General features: G+C 40.2%; 1 protein-coding gene across 3 annotated transcripts in view; it reads right to left on the bottom strand.

Annotated features, from left to right (window-relative positions):
* The window catches only part of grid1a (glutamate receptor, ionotropic, delta 1a), a 324,300-nt gene that overhangs the window by 246,568 nt on the left and 53,483 nt on the right, over positions 1-24,249 (bottom strand). The window lies entirely within an intron of this gene.

Consider the following 24,249-nt stretch of genomic DNA (forward strand, 5'->3'; position numbering starts at 1 on the left):
GGGCCACCGGGGGCAGCATACTACAGTCACAAACACCAACGACGTGTTAGCCCATCTATTCAGTTTTGCATTGTGTGTTAGCATTAGACTAGCGTAAAGCAAATTGTTATGGTTGTTTTAAATATACAATGTAGAATTGCCTTTGTTTTGTGATTAATTTAATAGTAAACATCAATTAGTAGTGACATTAAATATCTTTAGGCCTTTTTTTTTACGAATTGTTCACTATCCGACAAATTGTTGCATTGAGTTGCATTCACAGTGAATAAAGTGTTCGTAAGTCAATGCAAGTCAAGAAAAAAAATTTGACCGAATGGCAGCTTGTTTATCGAAAAACTTTTAATTTGTATCTTAGTAAATTAAAATAATAAAATGAGTTAACTGGTTCATTATAATTCAATAAAAATAATGAAATAAAAAAATAAGGGCCCGGACGATTTATTTGGCAGATATTAACTCTTAAAAAATATATATATAAAAAAAAAAAAGAAAACATCAAAAATGTTTTGTTTAAAAAAAATACAAATAAAAACATTGCAAAATAAGAAAGATAATGGCAATCAAACATCAGCCCCCCCCCCCCCCCAAAAAAAAATTGTACAAACAAAAATCAGCCAATTTTTGCTGATTTTGTTGTAAACAAATAAACAATTACTTAAGGACAACGTATTGCAAAACATTCACATTTTGCCATATTTGTATTGTTATAAGTGTCAAGGGACCAAAAATAAAGTTATTTTATTCATCATATATATATTTTTTTTTTATCCGGTCGATTAATTGCCTACCTAATAATACCTAATAATTATTATTCAATAACTAAATGAACTATTTTATGTATTGTCAGTTTGTGCAACAATTTGGATTGTAAAACAAAATCTTCTCAGTCTATCTGTATTTTTAAAAAAATTATAAAAGCACAATTACTGGAAAAAATATATATATATAGCGCAAGGACATGCTCGCTGTCATTCATTTGTGTTATTTTTTTTTTTTTTGATCAGGGCAGATATAACAAGTTTTCACATCTTTCTGTCCCCTTTCATTTATTTTGTTTTAAAGAGTGAAATACATTTTTGAATTTGAAATTCAATATTTTTCATGCCTATTTTTACTTTTAACCAAACCTTTTGGTTTGTTAGCCCCCTCAGTTGTGATCTAACTTCCTTGACACCAATTACTCATTTCTTTTTTGCCAGGATTTAGGCGTCGTGTTGCACCATTTTAACACAAAATAGAAAAAAAAAAAAATATATATATATATATATGAAAAGTAAATCGCTAATACTGAAATGACGATCATCAATTGACTTGGCACGTGCCTGCCACGACTTGCTCCGTCGTACGACTCCCAACAGGTAGACGCACGAGTTCATTGTGCACCTTCTGCATTCAAAGGCCTCTAATTGCTCTGGCTGCATGTCATTGTTGTGCCTGTCACTATACGCCGCTGGCACGGATAGCTGAACAAAAGAGGTGAGGGATCCATGCAAACAGCGCGCGCCTCTCGTTCCCCGCGCTCATCATCACAGTCTTAATCATCAGACGCTTGAATGTGATCAGTCCGTTTAAGACCCCCCCCCCCCCCCCTCACCGGACCCTGAGGGAAGCGGCTCCTAAATGACCTCACCTCCCCTCCCGCTGCAGCTGCACGCATCAAAAGGAAAAGGATGTCTCTCTATCGGCGCAGCGCAAATCATTTGAGACCCCCCCTTTCGGGTGTGCACAATTAACGCGGCTCCCTTTGAAGTCCTTCTATTCTAATACATGTCGGCTCCATCCAGATGAGATTGCAGCCAAGCATGAATAATTGCTACATAATAGCTTGTGTGTTAAAGTCGTCTTTCCTTTTTTTTTTTTTGGTAGATTTGTTAGAACTTTTGCTCTGTATATATTTCCCTTTGTACTTTCGCAACCAATCGGAAAAGGCGCCGCTGTAAGCACATTGCGAGGTAAAAATAGAACCCGATGTAAAAATTCCACTCGTGCGTCGCTTGCGGGACGCACGCGCTTTGATGATCGCTATCGATGGCTTCCTCTTAGTTTTTATTGTGTCCGCGGTTTTCATCCGGATTAGCTCCGGGGGTTAATTTCCTGCAGGATTGTTAGCGACACAAAAAAAAATAAATAAGCGTGTTAGAGGTCCGGCTCTGCCCCGTTGTTGTGCAGCTCACAAATGTAGTCGTGCTAATTAATTGCGCAATATCAAACATCCACGGGAGGTGATGGGAGGCTGTTAGATTTTACTGGTCTGGTGCAGATATCAACATCGGCGCGGATCGGCTTAGTGCGGTGCCGGGGGGGGAAAAAAAAACAGGATGTGTTCCACAGTTTTAGTCCCTAAAGTACGATGCCGTATTAGGGCCACGTATAATTTGAATTTTTTTTTTTTTAATCGCAAATTTGCCAATTTATAAACTGGCAGTTTCGCAAGAAAAAAAAAACCTCAGAAACTTATTAGAAAGAGTTTTTTGGGGCAAAAAATTGCAAGTTTTTTCGCCCTAAAATATCTATTTATAAGTGACCCTAATACGCTGTAGTATAAAGAGCTGTAAGGAGCAAGTTGTGAGTAAAAACTCGTCTACTACTACTCATCAAGTCATGGTTATCTGCTCACCTTTTTCTCTTCGGTTAACTCTTTGACTGCCAGACGTTTTCAGAAAAGGGATGCCGTGGGTGCCAGCCGATTTTAAGCATTTTGACTGATCTTTCAAGGTCCATAGAAAATTATGTGTTTGGACTATGGAAACACACATACTACCAAAAAAAAGATTGGACTCTCATCTTTCATCAGAAAAAAAAGTTTGTTTCTACCTTATTCCGTTTTTCAGTAATCCACAATAGAAAATGGTTAGTTTCACCTCTGTTTTGAAACAAACGTCTTTTAACGTCTTTGGCACTCCTCCATAGGATTTTACTAAACGTTATTTAACGTTTTTGGCAGTCAAAGAGTTAATTAACTCGTGGGCAGTATTTTATTTTGAAATGGCTTGGTCAGAACCAACAAAAAGCCAAAAAATGGTCACAATAACGCCTAGGGGTTAAAGTTCCACGCGTTGCACTCGATTCCTGCATTTGGATTCCACCATCCCTCAACCACTCACGTTCCACCTTTAACAAAGACGATGACTAGGATCCCACTAATTGCAATAAGAACATTCAACGTTATGTGGATTTGGATTATTGGGCTGCTGAGACATAGAGATGTTTTCGGTGAAAACTCCACAAAAGGCAAACTGCTGAGCTCCATTGAAAGGAAGACAGCGAGCGGACAGCCGTGCGGGGCAACCATTCAACGTGGAAATGCTTCATCCCATTCCGCTCCATCTCATCCTGGTTGCTCGGCCTGCCACGGCGTCACTAAGAGGAAGCCGCCGCCGCTGCCAAAAAACATGACATCGGCTCGATCGACACCCCCCCCCCACCACCACCACCACCACCAGCAGCAGCACCTTCACCAACTGTTCTAAACAAAATGCAAAGAAGACAAGATGATTTGAAGCGCCGCCCGACCCCTCGCACCTCACACTCCCCCCTGGGGGCAAACTACATCTTGTCTCGTCCAACTCATCTCCTCGGAATAGCTGTTCGACACCTCCTAGGTGCACAGACTCACTTGAGATTACGTTTCCCTCTGTTAGGATGTCATGGAAATCACTGTACTAAGGACTGCTTGTCAATGGACGCGATCAAGCACGAGAAAGTAGGGCAGGAGAACGTAAAATCTAAGATGAAGATGTGAAACGTTGACGGATAAACGCAGATCAAAGAATTTGTCTTCATGTTACTGTCTGCATGCATTGGGGCCAATTGGGGGGCAGCGACCCACAGGTTATACACTGTAAAAAATGGGAAGTAATATTTACTTGAAAAAATGTAAAGTTTTTTCTCTCTGAAATTTTAAGAAAATTTTACAAGGAGATTTTTTTTTTTTTTACATTTTACAAGATTATATTTAAAAAAAAAAAAAAACTATGTAAGAGTTGAGGAACAAAGTCATAACCTTCAGCTTGGGAGACACACATGCTACCACCTACATCCAGCAATATACTAACATACAGAAGGAGTGGCATGGCTCAAGTAGTAGAGTAGCTTTCACCCAAGCTGAAGGTCATGAGTTCGTTCCTCAACGCTTACATAGCTTCTTTTTTTTTTTTTTAAAGAAATAAACTCAAAAAATGAATTCAAAACTCTCCCTGTAAAAGTTACTTAGAATTTTTGAGTTTAAAAACTACTAAGGTTGGCTCGTGCTAGCACCGACAGGTATCAGTATCAGACTTCACAGACGCATTTTTTGCCGCCATTTTTGGTTGAATTCCGACTTCCCAAGCTGGTGTGATTCAAATGCAAACTGCTTGGAATCGCATTTTCTGCTCTCGACGGAGCTGCATACATGATTTTGAAGACAAAATTAAACTAAAGGCTTCCTTTTTTTTTTTTTATTGCATTAGGCACTAGGGATGGATTTATATATTTATTCATTTTACCCTAACCCAATTCTGAGGATCCTGAGGCGCTGGTACGCACAATGGGAATACAGAGTGTAATACATGATATAATGTCCACCGTGGGACTGCAGTCGTATGCTTTTAATTTCAAAAAGCTAAACGCGGGAGGCTCCGGCTTTACGAGCTCATATATGAGATATATGTAGCCACGTGTAAGACACTGTGGCTTTTGATGACCAGGAAATTACCCTCCTCTAATGACTGAGTCCGCTCCAAAAGGCTCTGGTGGGACCAATGCGGAGGATAATAGAGCTCTATTTTGGCTTAGTGTGTGAGGCTCCATCTCAGCTGGATGCATTATTCAAATCCAAAGTGGCTTCAGAAGACGTTTGCACCCAAGTGGGATGGAATATTTGTTGGTCCGGCAGCTTTGGAAACCGCTAGCTTGGCTAATATTTATAAGCTAGCTAGCAACTAGCTTAGTGACACCCTCAATGAGAAACAGCGGATGGAGATCGTACAGTTGTGCACATAATAAATGTGTGCGACTTAACATGATGTAGATAAACAGGAAATGCTCTCGTGTGTTTCATTTAATTTCTTATATTAATTCAGTAAGATTAACATGAAATGTAAATGTAATGTCATTACTAGTGTTTACTTCTTTCTATGCAACACATCCTCATTTTTTTCTCTCTTCTTTTCTTTATACATATATATATATATATATATATATATATATATGCGTGCGTAAAAATTTAATTAAATTATTCAAAAAAAACAATTTGGGGATCTGTTTAATAATACTGGCAATAGTAGTAGTACTAGAAGTAAAACTAGTTATCGCAGTGCTGGTAGGAAATAGAATTAAAGGTAGGGCTGGGGAAAAAAAGTTAACCAAGTCAGATAAGTGGACTTATAAATAGGTTGATTTAAAGAAGAAAAGAGAAGTCAACCACCCCCCCCCCCCCAAAAAAAAAATTCTTGACAATAATATATTCTACGCATACTAGTCTAAATACGCTATTTTTGGTTAATAATATATTGCGTTAGCGGGATAAGCAGCAAAAAACAGCCGTTTTTAGCAATCTCAGAAGGCGGCCATTTTGCCACTTGCTGTCAAGTGAAAATGGCACCACAGTTGGTCAGGTCTCAGGTAACAACCAATCGCAGCTCAGCTTTCAGAAAACAGAGCCCTAAACAACTGTGATGTCATCTTCAGTCAACAGCAAGTAGCAAAATGGCCGTCCCCTGAGATGGATAAAAATGGCTGGATTTTGCATCATAACTCATATTCCACAAATGTAATATTAATCAGAATGTCATGTTTAGACTAGTGAGGTCACATATAACATATTATTGTCAAGAAATGTTTACGGTTGACTTCCTCTTTAAATTGTCTGCCTTGAAGCTCAGCCGGAACCATGTTTGGCCAGAAGTAGAAACGGTAATAGCAGTATGAGTCATAGTAGTGACTTCATATTTGTATTAGTAGCAGTAGTGTATAGTAGTAAATTATTAATAGTAATAGTGGCAGTAACAGTAAAAATAGGAGCAGTAGGGAGTAATAATAGTAGTAAGGGAGTAATAATAGTAGTAATAGTTCAGTGTATTTGTTGTTGTGGGTTTACTATATACGATTGTTCACATGGAAATAATGCGACAACACGCCAAGTGTGTTTGTGTTTTTGCAGTCGTGGACATATTTTTTGGGACATGCTCACAGCGGGGATTTGCGCATCTGCGGGGAAGGCGCGCAGGTACCGTGACACTCATGTTGAGGGAAAATAATCCGCTCGGAACACAATACACAGCTTAGCGTTTCCTGCCGTTCACAGACGCCAGCGTTTCTAAACGGCGGAAGCAAAAGTACGTGATTCACCGAGCAGGAGTGGAAACTGTTGCCTCAAAGAAAAGCACCGTGTGTGTCTCTCTTGTCTCTCTGTGGGTGACATGATAATGTGAGCTGATGCACCTGCCCGTGGTGTTCCAGGCAAAAAAAACGATGAATCATTCACATTGCCCCGGGTCAGAAGTGGCCTGCGCATGTAAACACAGCTTCCACGGCGCTCATTGCGACGCCTCCGTCTTACCGTAATGTGGACCTATTAGAGAAGCGCTGGCCAAATTCAGGAATGGGGGCTAATTGCAGAAAGCTATTATTATTATTATTATTATTATTATTGTCCCTCGACATATTGTAAAATCTAATTGAAAAACCCTTATTAAAACTCATTTGCTCCCAAAAACGTATAAATACGTTCTATTTTAAATATTACCAGTGTCCCAAAGACTTACTTATGCGTTTTTTATGCTAGAGCATACAGAAGGCTTTGATGCAGCCTCAAAACGTGACAACTGAGAATGGCTGAAGCAATGAGTAGTTATTATAAAAACGGCCAGCAGGTGGCAGCAGAGTATAAGAAATCGACCAGGGCCATGTTGCAACAAGCTGTTTTCCCCAGTTTTAAACAGATTGGTGAATAATGATGAAACTTAGCTATATTGTAACGCGCATTGCTGCAAAACGTAAACAAATAGAAAAATACTTTCCCCCCCCTTAAGGAGAGCTCATTTAAAAAATGTTTTTTTTTCTCATTTTCCTTTCTTTTTTTTTAAATATATATACATATACACATATATATATATATAGATATATATATATATATATATACACATATATATATATATATACACATATATATATATATATACACATATATATATATATATACACATATATATATATATATACATATATATATATATATATATATACATATACACATATATATATATTTATACATATACACATATATATATATTTATATATATATATTTATATATATATATATTTCCACTTTTTTTTGTATGTGGGTGAGTATGAGTATGTGTATGTGCGTGTGTGTGTGCGTGCGTGCGAGCGTGTGTGTATTCATCAGTTCACCTAAAGCCCATTAAAAAAAATCCCATACTAATAATATAATATAATAATAAATTGCCAAATGCAGGAACATCAATGTAAGTTATCACGATGTAGTGGCTCTCGCTAACAGACACAATTAAGTAACCAGAATTAGGTTAAAAAATTCTATATGCGTAGACCATGTTTCTATAAATTTTGAAAAATACTTTTTTTCTGATGAAAGAAGAACCTAATCATTCTTTTGGTACATTCCATGTTTTTTTGCAATAGAACACAATATTCTGTGGGCCTTGCAAAATGAGTCAAAATCCAGTAAAACGGCCAGGAGCGACGGGGATTGCTTCAGTGAAAATGGCTGGGAGTGAATGAGTGAAAAGGTTATGGAAAAAAAACTACGAGCACTGGGGAAAACAAAACAAAACATGCATTCTATGGCGGATCTCTGCTCTGCTCAAAAGGTAGAGCTGACGCAAGTCGCTGTAAGAGCGCCCGCCCTGGAAACGGAATGTATTCTGAGCTTGCTGTAAAAATGTCAGCCAATAGTGGAGGGCCTTTCTTAGCCCGAGTGGCTCCTCAGCCATCATCAGCAGGGGTGACCGTGCCACAGCTAGTCATTTGCACCACCAACCTTCATTAAGCCAAGGCACGTATTTTACACAAATGTACTTACTTACTCAGTGTGGAATCTGGGCCTCGTTAGTTAAACCTAAAGCTGACATACTCAAAGGACTTGTTCCGTTTTATGGACGTCTCAGTTTTACTCACAAATATATTACTTTATTTAACGACTATAAATACGTAATGATAGTTGTAACCCGGATGGGAATAGCACTTACCATTGAGAAAATCTTATTAGCTTTCCCTCTTAGTATTAAGATGATCTTTTACTGGCATTCCCTTCTTTGTATTGAGATCGCTAGTTCCCTTTGACGTCACTCTGCTGGTGTCATGTGGTCATGGTGTCTAGTACGTACTGATGGGGGTCACGTGACGTAGCGCGTCCAGTACGGGCGGGTTAAAAGCGGAAGCTGAGGTAGGCAAATTGCAGTAATAGTAATGGTATCAGTTGTACAGGTTGTAAGGGCAGTAAGAACAAGTAGGAACAGTAGTAGTAGTAGTTAGTAATAGGGGGAAAAACAGCTTACTGTAGCAGTACACATAATAGTCATGTTAATAATAGTAGTAGCGGTAATAGTGTTAGCAACAGTTGCAATAGCAGAAGCTGGGGTAGTCCTACTTTTTAAGCAGTGGCACTTATTTTACACTGTAAAAGTCTCTTGGTACACCATCACACAAAAAAATGTAGTCAAAGATGATCTGTTTTACTCACAACGGGCCTGCTGTATAAATAGCAACAGGTGGTAACGCCAGTTAACTAAATGTTAGCATAGACAGATGAACAGAAGAACTCTGCGTGGTTGGGGATCGCTGATTTACAACACGGGCAGGATTGGAAATGCTAAAGTGTAGTCCACAGGGACCAAAATATAACTTTCCGTTGTGCCCTGGTCTGGTGTCGTTACTCCTCATGCCGGTTCTTAGAGTGAATCGTTTGCTAAACGTGCACTTTAAAAAACACCGACAGCCTGCTGCTTGGAATTGAACAAAATCAACGCGAGATCAACAAAAAATAAAAGCAGTAATTATGCAACGGCGTGCGATAAGCCGAACGCCTTGATGCGTATTCATACCGTGAAGCACATTTGACCCAATTTTCTGTGACGTTTGGCTTGTTTACGCTGCAGCGGCGTTTTGATTTCATCCTTAGCGAGCTTACACACCAGCTTAGCCTCCGTGTCGCCCCCCCGAGGAGCGACGCGGCGCTCCGGTGACAGATGGTGCCGCTCAGTACCCGTGTCTGTGGGCAGTAATGCAAACAATTGCTCCCAAATTCATTTCGCTGTCACTCCATTGACGAGGCCCAGCGAGCGGAGTCCATCGTTTCGATTGAATTCACCCGTCCCTTTTTCTCTTTTTTTTTTTCTCTCAAGATCCCTTCCTGCCGCCAACTCCTGTTTAGCCTCTCGGTGGATTTACTCCGGGACTGACTCGCTGCTCCTTGTCTTGTCCTGGAATTAAAGAGTCTTGGAGCTGCCAGTGGTGCAGGTGGTGCCTCGTAAATTACACACACACATGCACCACACTAGAAGTGAGTGTCCCTCTAATGACCACCAGCTCTCCCCCTCTCAGCACACTCACTAGTGCAACACTTACTTAGCAAAAACACAAATATACCGGTTTTGTGTTTGTCCGACCATATTTTGGTGAGCAGCACTTTCTGCTATTGGCAACAAATGAGATGTACTCTTGCGCAATCATCTCCATGCCATAAAGCTTTATTAGCAAACCTCTTTGAAGGCCATGTCCCAGGGAGAAACTAGTTCTCTCTGCGTCTATGTAAAGACGAGTTCCGCACACAGAGCTGAATCTCAAGACAGAGTCCAGGACAGACCACAAAGCTTTGGAAATAGCTTCAGGACAAAAAGCAGAGAAATGTAAGTTCTGAATCTCAAGACAATGTCCAGGACTGACCAACACTACAGAAACAGCTTCAGGATATAAAGCAGCTAAATCCCATTCCTGTATCTCAAGATAATGTCCAGGCCAGACCAAAGCTTCGGGACACAAAGCAGAAAAACATAAATCCTGAAACTCAAGACAATGGCCAGGACAGACCAAAACTTCAAAATCAACTTTAGTTCAGAAAGCATAGAAATTTAAATCCATAATCTCAAGATATTGTCCAAACAGACCAAAGCTTCAGGACAGAAAGCAGACAAGCATTCCATTTGGAGAAAAGCCACGCAAGCACGGGGAGAACATGCAAACTCCACCCAGGAAGGCCAAAACTTGGACTCGATCTCACGTCCTCTGCATTGGGAGGCGGACGTGCTAACCAGTCATTCACCGTGCCGCCCGAAACTCCGAAATTGCAGGACGATGTCTATGAGAGACCATTGATCCAGTAGGAAGAAACTAAGCTTACGTCTTGAATCTTAAATCTGCTCCTAAATAAAAGTTAATTTTATTTGAGCTTATAAAAAAAAAAATACTATTTTGTCCTGATCTTGAAACTGATGTATTTTCACGTTTGATGACCGCACACGGTGTCTCAACCAATCCATGTCGTCTGTTTATTGAGCGAGGGACAGATACAGGCAGTATACGCTTTTACAAGAAACAGGCAGTCAATTCTTCATCATCGGAGGTTGTCGTGTATTTACGTCCCGGTATCTTAGCCAAGTTGAGGAGATTTTGTTGGACAGGGAGACTGAAGGCAGTAATAAAATGGCTGACTACAGCAAAGTGGAGGCTGTGGAGCATGATACTGTAACATTTAGACAAAGTAACCGGATAAGCTAACATCAGCAGGTGCGTTTAATTTGTTTTGGCTAACTTTTCCATTTGGCCTTTTTCAAAATGCTTTCTACTAATCAAATCAATTTAAATAAGGTTTACTTATTCCTATTCCTTTTTAGAACAGCAGTACACGATCGCGTGTACAATTAATGATCAGCTACTTTGTTCCTTTAAGTTCCACTCCAATCCTATAGGTGGCAATAATGCACATTTCCAAGCAGATAGACCGAAACCAATATAAATAAAATGCATTGTACTACCCTGATATTAGGTTTATTTAACCCCTAGTAAATTAAATTGGACACAATCCTTTAACAATAATAAATTATGTTAATCCAACCCAAGTACAGCACATTTAGAAAAAAAAAAAACACAATTGCTTTTATGTGGAAATTATTTCCATGATTTTTTAAAGTTCACGGTAGGAGACTCAGCCATGTATGTAATCTTGACTTTTCTCATTTCCAAATGATGAATAAGATATTCCTGGATTGTGTCTAATTAAGCTCCCGGGTATAACAGACCTGCACAAATACACACAGTTAAGAAACATGCATTCACACACACACACGTACACACACAAACACACTGATTGCTGCATGCCAGGATGCACAAACAAACTCTCTCCCGACGAGTCATCCATCCATCCATCCCGCCTCCATCATCTCTTGGCATTTCTGTTCATGCGGCCGAATAAGAATGAAGCACAAAGAGGAGACGGCCAAACCGACAATGCGGGGACGGTGAGTCATCGGCAGGGACGCAGGCCGAGGGCCACATCAGCTGCAATCTGATTGGACGGGACGCATCCTGCGGGAGACTCGTGGACTCAAACAGGTAGAGTGGTATTGACGGGCCAATCTAGCGCAGCGGCGGGTGGAATGAAGAAAGGGAGCCGGTCTGGGGTTGGGGGGGGGGGGGGGGCTGTTTGCGGTCCAGACAAAGCGGCGACATCTGTCACAGTCCTCGCTACAGCTTGTTACGGATGTGTCATGGTAAAGACGACAGGAGAGAGCTATCACGTCGGGAGATTTGCGATAACAGGGGAACGAGCGCATGTTTATGTAAAACACGCGGCTCGATGTGCCGTGAGTGACACATGCGACGGGTCTCGACAGCGGTGCCATTGTCAGGCTCTCAATCAAGAGTGGAGCAACATTGAAACAAGACCAGAAAGTCAATACGGTAACCAAAGTCCCAGTACATAATCCGTATAATGTAAACATACAGTATCTCAATTTGTCTTAGTTTTTTATCATACTCAGCATAAACAACGTTACTTTTTCTTTTTTTTTAGCACAGGTTCTCCGTGGTGGGAGGCAATTACTCTAAGCACTGAGCTACCTTGACTTGTTCAAATTCATGGCTAATGGTGGATTTATTTTTGAAAAGTGTCATCTGATCCTGAAAGCCAACATGCATTTAATAATTTCAGTGAAATTATAATCTATTTTCTGATCTGATAGTAGTCAGTTGGTATACATGCATATCACTTAACGCCCATGGATATATTTGCAATGTACACTCGGAGGTGGGATTCGAACCTTCGACCCCCTGGTTACTGGACAATGCACTTTACCAACTGCGCTACTGAGCAGTATCAGAACGATGGTAATGATGATAACTTTATTTATTACATAAGGTGCAACAAATTAAAGTAATCCGTTATGTTGTAGTTATGTGACAGCGATGTCATAATTATATAGCATTAGCATTAGCATGTTAGCATGTGTTTATTTTGTCCTAACTTTTACACAAGTTCAATATATAATATTGAACGGAAGGCTGAGGATGGCGAGAACACGGAGACTACACAGCTTAAATAAGACCGCTGTGTAAAGGGTAAGCTAACGTTAGCATTATCGTTTATTTCGTCCTTCCTGGCTTCTACATAAGGAGTCCAATATTGCAAATATTTGACTGGCAATCGAGGGCGCTGTGCAAACATGAATCGAACATTTTGACACTTTCCTCATCTGCATTCTTTTTTATTTTGTTCCTTCTTTAGAAGCAGTCGCTAAGCCCGCCCAGTGCCAGCGCAATGACCTCCGCCAAGCATCCTCATTCAAATACGCCAGGGAGCAAAAGTGATAGATTGAAAATCAGCCCACTCGTCGTCTGCCAGCGAGACGCTCGTGTGAAAATTCGCAGGGGAATCCGACGTGACGGCAGCTCGCTCTAATTGGGCATCGCCGTGTTTCCGACATAACTTCTCACATTTTCAGAAAAAAGCGGCAAGAAAAGCCGCTCGGATTACAGCAAACAAAGCAAAGCAAAAGCACTGCAGGCATTGCTCTCATCTCTCTCCATGAAATAATTTATTTTCATGGTATTTCCAGGCGTCTGTACTGTTACATCCTTTGCGCCGTGTTTACCCAAATTGAAACGCGAACCAAAATCCTGACATTTATCACGCTACTGCGACAGAGCCTTGAAATGAATCAACATTTTCTGGGAAGTTGATAAAAACACGGAGCCTTTCATTTCAAAGAGCCCCTCCCCGTTGGCAAATATCGAGCAAAAAATACACAAAACAGACACAACACAAATATGCAGATTTATTTTTGCCAAAGACGGCAGTTTTGAGAGCCTAGCAGCTAGCTATTAACGGCTAACACCGGCGAGTGCCGCCATTTCATAGAATTTTTTACTTTTTAACTAATTCACTCCCAGTCATTTTCACTGAAGCAACCCCCTTCGCTCCTGGCTGTTTACTGGATTTTAACTGATTTTGCAAAGCCTACAGAATATTGTGTTAGATTGCTATGAAAATATGAAACCTACCAAATGAAAAATTTGAGTCTCTTCTATCATCAGGAAAAAAAAGTATATTTGTAGCTGTTTCCGTTTTGCAGCAATTAGCATTACAACATAGCTTTCATCAATATTCACATCATGGTGAAAACACTTGTAAAAAGAGCTTATTGCAACATGGCCCTGGCTGATCTCTTATACTATGCTGCCACCTGCTGGCTGTTTTTTTTTTTTGTTGTCATAGCTACCATTGCTTTAAGCCACCTCTTCATGCCAGAAGCTGCATCAAAGCCTTCTGAATGCTCTTGCATAAAAATAAAAACGTGTAAATATGTTTTTGGGAGGACAAAGTATTTAAAAAAAAAAAAAACATATTCATGAGTTAATTACCGATTACAGCATTTTTCACATTTTTGATCTGAGACACAAAAATCAGACTTTTTTTTTCATTTGTTTAAGAAACAAATCAACTGCTGTAAGCCACTTTTTAGTTTTCGATTTTCCATCGAACGAATGGTTAGTTTAGTTTAATTGTGAATGTCTGTTTATTTGTTGACAGAGCGCAGGGTGTATCCCACCCTAACCCCAGCTGAAGTGGGCTCTCATTACCCTTCACCTTAACGAGGACAACTGCTATCGAAAATGGATGGATCCATGAGACGATGGGGTTACGCCATCTTATAGGGTGGGTTTATAGTGCAGTGCAAGTAATGCATGTAGCTACCTTGACCCCCATACGTTCTACTTCTGGCGCACATTATCCATCTCCCCCATTCTATTTCCAGGTACAGCTTAGCAGACATTGCTGACTGCGGATGTTCCTGGAAAAAAAAGTACGCGTCTGTGCCGAGTCAAAGTGTACTCTCGGTCACATCATATGCACAACTTCACACAGACATGGTAAAAAAGCAGTCCAGGTACATCCTTGCAGATGGTACCTTAAATGATTAAAGGAAAGAAGAAGTGCACAAAAAACAAGCCGGGACACTTTGCATAATCCATATTACTCTTTTCACGTATCAACATGTTTGAGCGCGGCCTCTGATGTGCTGAGAAATCACACGTTTGTTACACAAAGTGGCGCGGCAAAATGCATGAATGGGCCCCGACTTGCACGCGCGGGCTCTTAGGCGAGAGTGTTGCCATTCAAGATGCTTTCAAGAAGTTATCAGAGGCAGAGAATCGATCTTCGGTGAGGTGGTGGTGTTGCTTTCAAACATAAAAGGCGCCTCTAAAGCAGGAGAAACCATACAAGGAGTTCGATCTTTAAAGGAGTTACTGTATATTAGGCACAATTTAAAACAGTTCAAATATGTATTGATATCATGGATTATGTGGGAAAAAGAGTCTAATGACAAAAAGTCATGCACACATAATTTGGTACAAACTTTTGAGAATTAATTGCAAATATTAATTTAGCATTTTTAAAAATTGCAAAAATCAGTCGATTTCTCGCTTCTTTTTTTTTACACATTACAACACAAAACAATAATGGGATCTCCAACCCAAAAATAGTATTATTAAACAGTCAACAAAAAAAATATTTAATTTATTTTATATATATTTTTAAATTAATCAGCCGATTAATCGTTTATCATAATTCTGCCAAATAATGGAATCAACCTAATAAAAAAAAAAAAAATCCCTATCGTTCGGTTTTTTTTTTTTTACAGCAGGTACCACCTTTAAAAAAAAAAAAAACTTTGTTCTCTAAGTAGCACCATAATTACAACAGATTTTTTTTTATTCCTAAAAAGTATATTTAATATTATGATTACTTTGAAATTATGTAAAGTTTGAAGTTTGAACATTAAAAATGTCGAAATATAGGAAAATAAAAAACTACTAAAATAATAGATTTGATTAAAATGTATTGCACATAAGTAAGCTAAAATTATACCTAAATACAAGTTTGTAAATCATTCTTAAAGATTTAATGCAAATGTACTCAAAAGTTAAATACGTGACGCACAGTAGATGAATGGCATTGATTAGACATGTCAAGCCGCTATTGGCTCCATTCATCATATCCTAAATACTTCCATCTGCATTCTTAATAAACAAATGCTATTACTTGTTACGCATACACTGTTTAGCATTAAAAGTAATTGAAGGCATCAAAACAAGACTCCATTCAAGATGGTTAATTGTTCAATTTGACGTGATTGTTTGCTGCTGACTGCATTCACGCCTCGGGAGCGTTTCAGTGCAGCGCCGTCGATTAATACAACAGAATATTGTATGTGATTGAAATTTGTACTAAGACTCAAAATTGCAGAAAAATAGCTGCCGGGGTGTATATGCCAGCGCCACTGGCGACTCGACAACATGACAAGGATGTCAAACCTGCATTAAAAGGCTCTCGCACGACGGGAAACTTGAGATGAGGGCACACCACTGCATTTTTTTTTTTCAGGCTGAAAGCGTGAAGAGGCATGAAAAGGAACATCAAGTGGCGCCGCAAACAAAAGTCACTTCAAGACGCCGACCGCCGTTTAGGACGCCGGAGACGTCCAGCGGGGCCATCAAGGCTCGGAAATGGCTGAAACCAGCGGGAGTTCTGCTTGTTCGTGGTAAAACGAGGGAGGGGAAACATCTGACCCGGAATGGTCCGTCTGAAGGACTGTCGGTCAAAAAGTCTCTCATCTAGTGAGAGCAGATAAGCGTCCAAGAAAAATACTAGGGATGTTCCATACTCAAATCTTCAGTACTCGCCGATACCAAGTACTTATACCATTAGTACGTATGATACATAAAACTTCTTTTAAAAAAACAATGATGGTTAAAAAAAAAAATAATGACATATATATCCAGTCTGTAGCAAATTTCCTTAAAATTTAATGAAATTAATGGCAATTATATTTTTTCAATTAGCTCATAAAAGTCATTTTGTATGAAGAACACAAAAAAATGAATTTCAAAAAATCCATAAATAAGATGAAACAAATAGTCCAGTGGCCGGAAAAAAAAAGTGCAAAGAATTCCATTCAACACAATACGGCTTCAATTAATTTAGTAATATCTACCATGTAAGAATTTCTCAATCTGTTTAGTGTTAATTATATCTTGTTTTGAAATCCATGCTTTTAATTTGAAAGGCTGCTCTGCATAAGAATTAATATACAAAAAACACAAAGTGAAACGAAAAAGCCACATTACAAATATAATATAGTGTGTATAAGAGCTATAATTAGCACCGTTCTATTTTTAGCAGCTCGGTGACGTTAACGAGGCGATTAAGTGCTCGGCAAACGTAAACGAGGCAATTAAACACAGCCAAGTTACGTGAGCTACAAACATATATGAACCACAGACATACAAGACAAGAGTACCGTACTTACTTATTCTCAGTAACCCCAAGTAATGAAATTAACAAGTGTTACCTCATAAGGAGAAACCTTCACCTCTGCTGGTTTGTTTGCCTTAAAGAAGTCACTAACAGAATCTCCAAGAAACTCAAAAAGGCCCTAGAAAATGTAATGTCTTCTTCCTTGGTCCCAAAACGTCAGTTTTGTGTTATCCTGCTAATTCGTCAGCAAATAGCAATGGAAAGATAACTGGTAACCAAACCGTGCGCCGGCAAATGTCAGCAGAGAGTCAACATGGCCCATGTTTGTGTTGAAGCGCCGGTTGTGTACCGCGGGACGGGAGAGCTCGGCAAACAGGCAAAAGCCGATGGGGATTAATTGTTCAGAAGTGCAAACTGGCTTGCCTCGTGACAATAAACCCACCTGCGACGTCCGCATGTAGCCAACGTCTAACTCGTGAAGAAACCGATCCATAAAACCGGCACGGCGCTTTGAACAGCCTACTCCTACATGCGGGCGTACTTTGGAGAATTGCCGCGGACACGGAGGCGAGGAACTGGCAGAGTTGTTTGTGCTTCAGGTAAACATCTTGAGTCCAGTTTTTGTTGTCTGAGCCGTCAGTGAGCACTTAATCCACCTCTCAATACCAACCCTATCACATAGTACTGTAGCTATAGAAATCATCAATACTGTACAAAAATATAGACCGTCATTATCATAAGCAGAGGTGGCAAATCCAGGTCCAGAAAGTAAATACCCTGCCACAGTTCCACTTTAGCCCCTGGTGCTAGCTAGCTAGCTCCGTAGCAAGTAAAGGAGCACCATGGGAGCTAGCTAGGAAGCTAAACTGTATTAGTGTGTGTTGCTCATTACAGACGTGTTTTGTCAAACTTGGCTTGGTCTAACCAACCAATCAAAATATGGAAAATGAAAGCGTTATTGTGGGCTAGCTAGCTGGGCCTCTCAGGCAAATTTGAAATCTGATTAGTAATATAGATTAAGTTACATCAGCCTGCATTACTGGCTCGTTAGGACACACTAACAAAGGAGACTAATATAAGAGACTTGTTATATAATTTCGGTTAGGATTAAAAGTTAAAAAAAATAAAATAAAATTGGAAAGCTCTCTACTTAACTCTTTGACTGCCAAAAACGTTAAATAACGTTTAGTAAAATCCTATTGAGGAGTGCCAAAGACGTTAAAAAACGTTTGTTTCAAAACAGAGGTGAAACTAACCATTTTCTATTGTTGATTACTGAAAAACGGAATAAGGTAGAAACAAACTTTTTTTTTCTGATGAAAGATGAAAGTCCAATCTTTCATTTGGTAGTATGTGTGTTTCCATAGTCCAAACACGTACCACCAACCACATTTTCTGTGGACCTTGAAAGATCAGTCAAAAATGCTTAAATTGGCTGGCACCCACGGCATCCCGTTTCTGAAAACGTCTGGCAGTCAAAGTGTTCATGTCAAGGGATGTAAAGGTGGTGTTTGAGCCGTGCAACCATAAGGTAAGTTTATCACCTCACATTTTCATTAAACATACATTCCAAAAAAACAAACAAACAAACTGGTAACATTTCGTTTTTGGCAACATTATCATGAAAAAGTCATGCTAGCAAATGTTAACGGCTCTCCACTATCATCTCGGAATTAACTCTTCACAAACACTAAGAAGCTTAAACGGTGAAAGGTACACCCCAACTCTGCCGCAGCCTCACTTAGCTGATTAAGGTAACAGAGCCTTTACGCGGATTAAAATAAATGCGGTGTAATTAACCGGGTGGGCAAAACGCCGCGGCCCCAGCGCCCCTCTCTTTGTGCCCGAGCCGGCTCGCCGGGAAAGACATCAAAACACAAACAAATCCATTACCCAGATTTATGCGGCATTATTACATTCACGGGCACAGTAATAGTGAACGGGCAACGTTCCATCACATTTAGAGCACGGCGAGTAATGAGTTGTCATAAACCCGAGAATCAGATGGCGGATTAAATTACCCGTGCCGACATCTTCAAATGAACCATCTTTTCACCTTTTGTCATGACAGATTGCGCAAAGAGCAAAGGAAGAAAAAAAAAAAAAAAGTTTGAGATGGCCTGAGACGGGCAGAAGGGCCGAAAGGGATGAAGCCGTCCTTGACTTTACCTTGGCGTGGGGTGACACGCTGGAGGTGCGGGGTGTAAAGTGGACTCGGTGGGGCAGAACACTCAACAAATTACAGCGCAGCAGAAGAGCGAGCGTCTACCTGCACTAAGTGGCTTCCAATTGCCGTTCACTCGGGTTGACAAAAGAACATGCGGGCATCGTTTTCTTTGGAAACACAAGCCGCAAAATTTAGCCGGATCCATTTGTTTTAGCTCATCTCTCTTTTTTTTTTTTTAAAGAATGTTCACATTGTGTCAGGTGCAGGCTGAAAATCTCCCACACAGCTGTTGGAATTTGTCCATTCGTGATCTTCCGGAGGATGAATCTTCTGCGCTCCCACAGGCATTAAATCATTTCCAGCTTGTCAATCGCCAGAGTGTCTTATCACCTGCTGTTACAGTACTCTACTCTGTGGTCCAAAAATCTCCTCCCACCTGGTAGAACAGAAATAAACTATGTGCCGGTACTTACAACACCTACAAGTTGCTAATCAATTGTTGAGGTTGTGCTGAAGTCATATGAGTAATACAAAAGACAACTTTTATTCTCTCTGTCTCACAAAGTTAACTTTTCTTAAAGCGCTTTTTTTTTTTGTTTAATTCCATCTGTGACCAAGCTTGTAACTTAATTTACTTTATCAAATTAATTTTCCCCATTGAAATGAATTGAAATTCCATTAATCCGTTCCAGTCCACCATAAACAAGTTTTTTTTTGTTAAATGCTTTTAATAAAAGAAAAAAAATATATTGTCATAACCGCAAGTATATATAGAAAAAGATCATTTTAAAAAAGTGCCCTCAGATATAAGAAATGATTTCCGTGACCGTGCTCATAACTCAAAACATTCCTGACTTACCTTGGCTAGCTACAAGAATTACGACGCAGACATAGCGATATACAACATTTTGTAACCTTAGTTCCAAAAATGTATAAGTCAAGTCTTTCTTAATCTTGTCGAATTGCTACTTCCTTAACAGATCTGATCAGTGACGCATATTCTATTCTTTGGCAAAATTGTCAACATTGTGGGGGTATAGCTATTCGCATGCGTAGTAATTTGAAAGTTTAGTCATGAAGTGCTGCCTGCACGAGTGGAAAAAAAATTAGAGGCTCACAACAAGTAGCCACTCCCTCGCGCAGCCTCTCGTCGTCATGGTAACAAAAGTCATTGTTTAGCATTGGTCCCATACTAGAGGTGAGCAGTCGTCTGCATGTGACAGATCCATCAGATTAAAATTTCTAAATTTTAGTTAAGGCGTAAAGGGTGTATTAGTTATCTGTATTTGAGGCAGGGATTCATCGAGTAAGCAGCAGAGGAAACCTAGTCCTAAACGAACTGAATGCAAGGTTGGCATTGGGACCGCTTAACAACAAAAATAATGAAGTTTTATGTCAATACTGCAATATATTTTCCACTGACACGGACTCGGTGTTAGCGCATGAATCAATACAACTTTGCTACCTTCCGAGATAACGCGGCTGCATCCCTGTTGTGCGTATTCACGGCAGCGGGGCTGCGACCGTAAAAAAGACAAATGTTGGATTCGTGGCAGTAATGCGTCAGGCGCATTCCCTGCGCAGACTCCCAAAAGAGAACACAAGTTGCACACTAGTGTGATGGATTTTATTTTGGCCCGGTCGTTTTTTTTCTTTCCAGGTGTATAATGCACGTTACTCTGAAGGCCATCAATTATTGAAATGATTCGGGACTCTGAATGACTGTAAACCACTCGGTCTTTTGCATCAGCTGCTCTGCTGAGCCTATAAGAACGTTGTTGCATATAAACTGGAGCCTCTCCTAGCCCACATCGGAGTGCAGCATAACCTAAACAATGTGTTGGGATCTTCCTATGTGTGACTCAACTGGTTTCAAGCGTCAAGTTTGTAAAACTCACTTTCGTTTTTTTTTGTTTTTTTTTGCTAACGGCATTAGCTGGCCAAATATCCTCGCTGCTAGGACGTCGTTAGTCGTTGAATGAACCATGTGCGTAGCTTTCATAATGCCATCCAAACAGTCCTCTCCGACAACAATGTGCTTCAGCATTCCCACAATAAAAACTAACAGAGCTGCCCTGAAAACTAATTAAAACCAACTAAAATTAAAAAAACAAAATAAAAATAAAAAAAGAGTAACTAACAAACTATAATGAAAATTCCAAAACTATTATAACCCTGATGATGAGCGACAATCACCGACGATACGGTTGGTTTTGATGGCAAACGTGTTTGGTCGTCATTCTGTGGGTCACGAGAGGACTTGAAAAGTTTGCAGGCAAGGACACGAGGAAGCCACTTAAGGACAAACATGACACTGCAAGTCCTCCCCCTCACTTGGCAAGCACATTTTCCTCATCAGCGCCCTTCTTAACTCTCATGTCCACTCATGTTTATTCAACTCCTTCCCATCCGGCGCGCTCTTCCTCAATGATCTCATCGTCATTCCGAGACCCTCCCCTCACCCTTCGCCGCGGCGGGATCCCGCCTGCCATTCACGGCGGGAGGGCGGCCGGGCGAAAGAGCAAAGCCAAAAGGTCAACAAATCCCGCGTGTCACTCAACGCCACGCGAGGGCGGGGTATCCATCGATCCCCCCCCCCCGACTGCACGTGTTTCCTGCCATTTTTTTTTACATCAACTCCAAAACAGTCGGAAGTGTAATTAAGATGGATAGTCAGTCAAGGCTACCAGCCGGGAGAGTCGTCACAGGAAATAGACCATGAATCAATATCACTGACAAATTATCTTTGCAGCGTTCACACCAAGTTATATTAAAACTTGCTTTATATACAGGTGATGCAGCAAAGTACCTAAAAGTTTTAGCGTTGCACTATTCTTTTTCTAGAACAGTCTTTTTGACACATTCAAACATTTCTATGACACTTTATGAAGGATAAACCAGTAAAAACTTGCTGAAACCTGTACCAGGAAGTCACCAAATGAACAGACAAATAACAACGAATATGATTTATAAAAGGATGAAAAAAAAAATACACACTTTTGTTAGCTATTTTGCCTTGGCAGAGGTATCCATTATACACTGGGACATTTTAGTTGTCATGTTTCGGTTCTGTGGGGGTTGGGTTTTGTTTGTTATGGGTGTTCTTGTTTTGGTTTTTTTGTCTTGTGTTCCTGGATTCATCCCTTGCCTCGTTATGTCTAACCACGTCCACCTGTGTGTGTTGGTGTATTTAGTCTGTTGCGTTTGTCCAGTCACGGCGACCAGTCTGGCCACGTCCTGTCATCGCCCTCTCATTCCCTGCATTTGGGTCCACCATCCCGCAACCACTCACGTTCCACCCTGACACTCGCTAGCTTTGCTAAAACAACAAAATCAAAGAGTGTCCTAAGACTTTTGCATAAAATACAAATGCACTTGGCCTGCCCCCTCAAAGAATTCTTTCAGCAGGATTTTGTGCAAAAAGTAATTAGTGGACGACATGCTTGATCATTTTAAAAAAAGATAACATGCCCCAACGTTCACCCTTTCTGATGAGAAATTGGCCACACACATTTTTATGACAATAGAGTTCGAGACATAATTGAGTTCATGACATTTTCATGGCAAAATGAACTCTGACTGCCAGTCCAGCTGAAATGGATCTTTGACGTTCATAGTCGTCGATGGCAGTCAATGGACTTTAAGATGTCATGACGAAGCATTTCATTTTCATTACAAATTTTGGCAACATGTCAGATTTTTACTGCAAAATGTAGTTTTCAGGACAAAATATTGCATTACATTTGCATAATGTAGCATTTTCTTGACAAACCCGTTTCTAAGACACCACTTTGTCATTTTTGTGACAAAATGTAAAATTCTCATGACAAAAATCAGCATCTTAAGAAATGCATCATTTTTGTGACTTCAAGTAGTAGCATGAAGAATCCTTTTTAAACGGTAGTCGCCCGTGACAACCACATTTTCGTGAAAAATTTGTAAAATACGCAAAATATAAGCTATGTTGACAACGCGGCGTTTTATGATGCTCATTTAAGAAAAAAAATCATAAAAATGCTACATTTTTATGACGTGTTTTTACAACAAAATGTGTTTGATGAGTTTAGTACTTTCATTGCAAAATATGATTTCATTAGAAATTGTCATTTTCATGAAAAAAAAATTATGTCAAAATATGCATTGCATTGTAAAAAAAAAAAGATATGGCTTTTTCATGACAAAATCAAGAACTCATAATAAAAGCTGGTGTTTTCATGAAACATTGTTTCTTGAGCAAATGCAGACAATCCAGGTGAACTCGAGATACAAAAAGTGACAAAAAGTAGCAGTTTCAAACTTAAAAAATGGTATGACGAAATGTGTGCCATGATTGTGGAATGAATCGGATGATCTGGCAAAACAACTATAATGTCGATCATTTATATTTTGAAAGTGGTTCCAACTTAGATGACAAGTTGTGTTTTTTTTTTACAGTGTGTGCGACTGAGAGCAGCCACGTGTTCAGCGGTTGCCGTTTGTAAAGTCACAAGAGAGCCGCGTGAATGGAGACAAGCATGAATAGCGATGAGTCGAGCCGAGGTCTGCGTGTGCGACAAAAAAGAACGAGCCGGCGCACTGAACTTGAAGGTCCCCTGGAAGCCATTAAAAGCCTTAATGATTCATTATAAGGAGGAAATTTTTTTTATGGCAAACATTATTGGGCCACTTCTTATGCGGCAGCAGAAGGGAGCAACCTTGGCTTGACGTGTTTGGACCCGACGCACGTCAGATAATCGAAGAGGCAAAATCAGAGCAGCCAGTTGTTGAATCGACATGAGAGCAGAAGACGTTTTGCTAGTTTTGGATTTGTGTCATGTGAAATTGCTGCGGTGCGACTCACTGCTGCCACCTAGCGTCGGTAGAGGACGCCGCACACACGCGCACGCTGCTTTCTTTTGACATGCTGAGATGCTTACAGCAGCAGCCCTGCCAGCAACAGGAAGAACACTTGCTCGCCTTCCTTTTCAGTCCTTCCTGCCCGCCTGCCACCTTCCTCCATCCCTTTATTCCTTCGTCTACTGCTCACTCACGCCATCAGTTTTCCTTTCTCCCTCCCATCTATTTGTTACCCTACCTTCGTTCCTTCCTTCCTTCCGCCCAATTCCTGCTCCTTGCTCTTTCCTTCAACTACTTCCCAAATCCCGATTCTCTTTTTATGCCTTCATCCTTCCTGTTTATGCCTTCACTCCATCTTTCATCCAAGCCTTCAATCCCCTTTCCTTCCTTCTTCTACCGTAATCATCTTACTTCCTCTTACTTCCCACAATTCCATTACTTCCTGTCTGCCTTCTACCACCCCCCCCCC

This window comes from Vanacampus margaritifer, chromosome 12 (assembly GCF_051991255.1).
Source record: "Vanacampus margaritifer isolate UIUO_Vmar chromosome 12, RoL_Vmar_1.0, whole genome shotgun sequence".
NCBI classification, from domain to species: Eukaryota; Metazoa; Chordata; class Actinopteri; order Syngnathiformes; family Syngnathidae; genus Vanacampus; species Vanacampus margaritifer.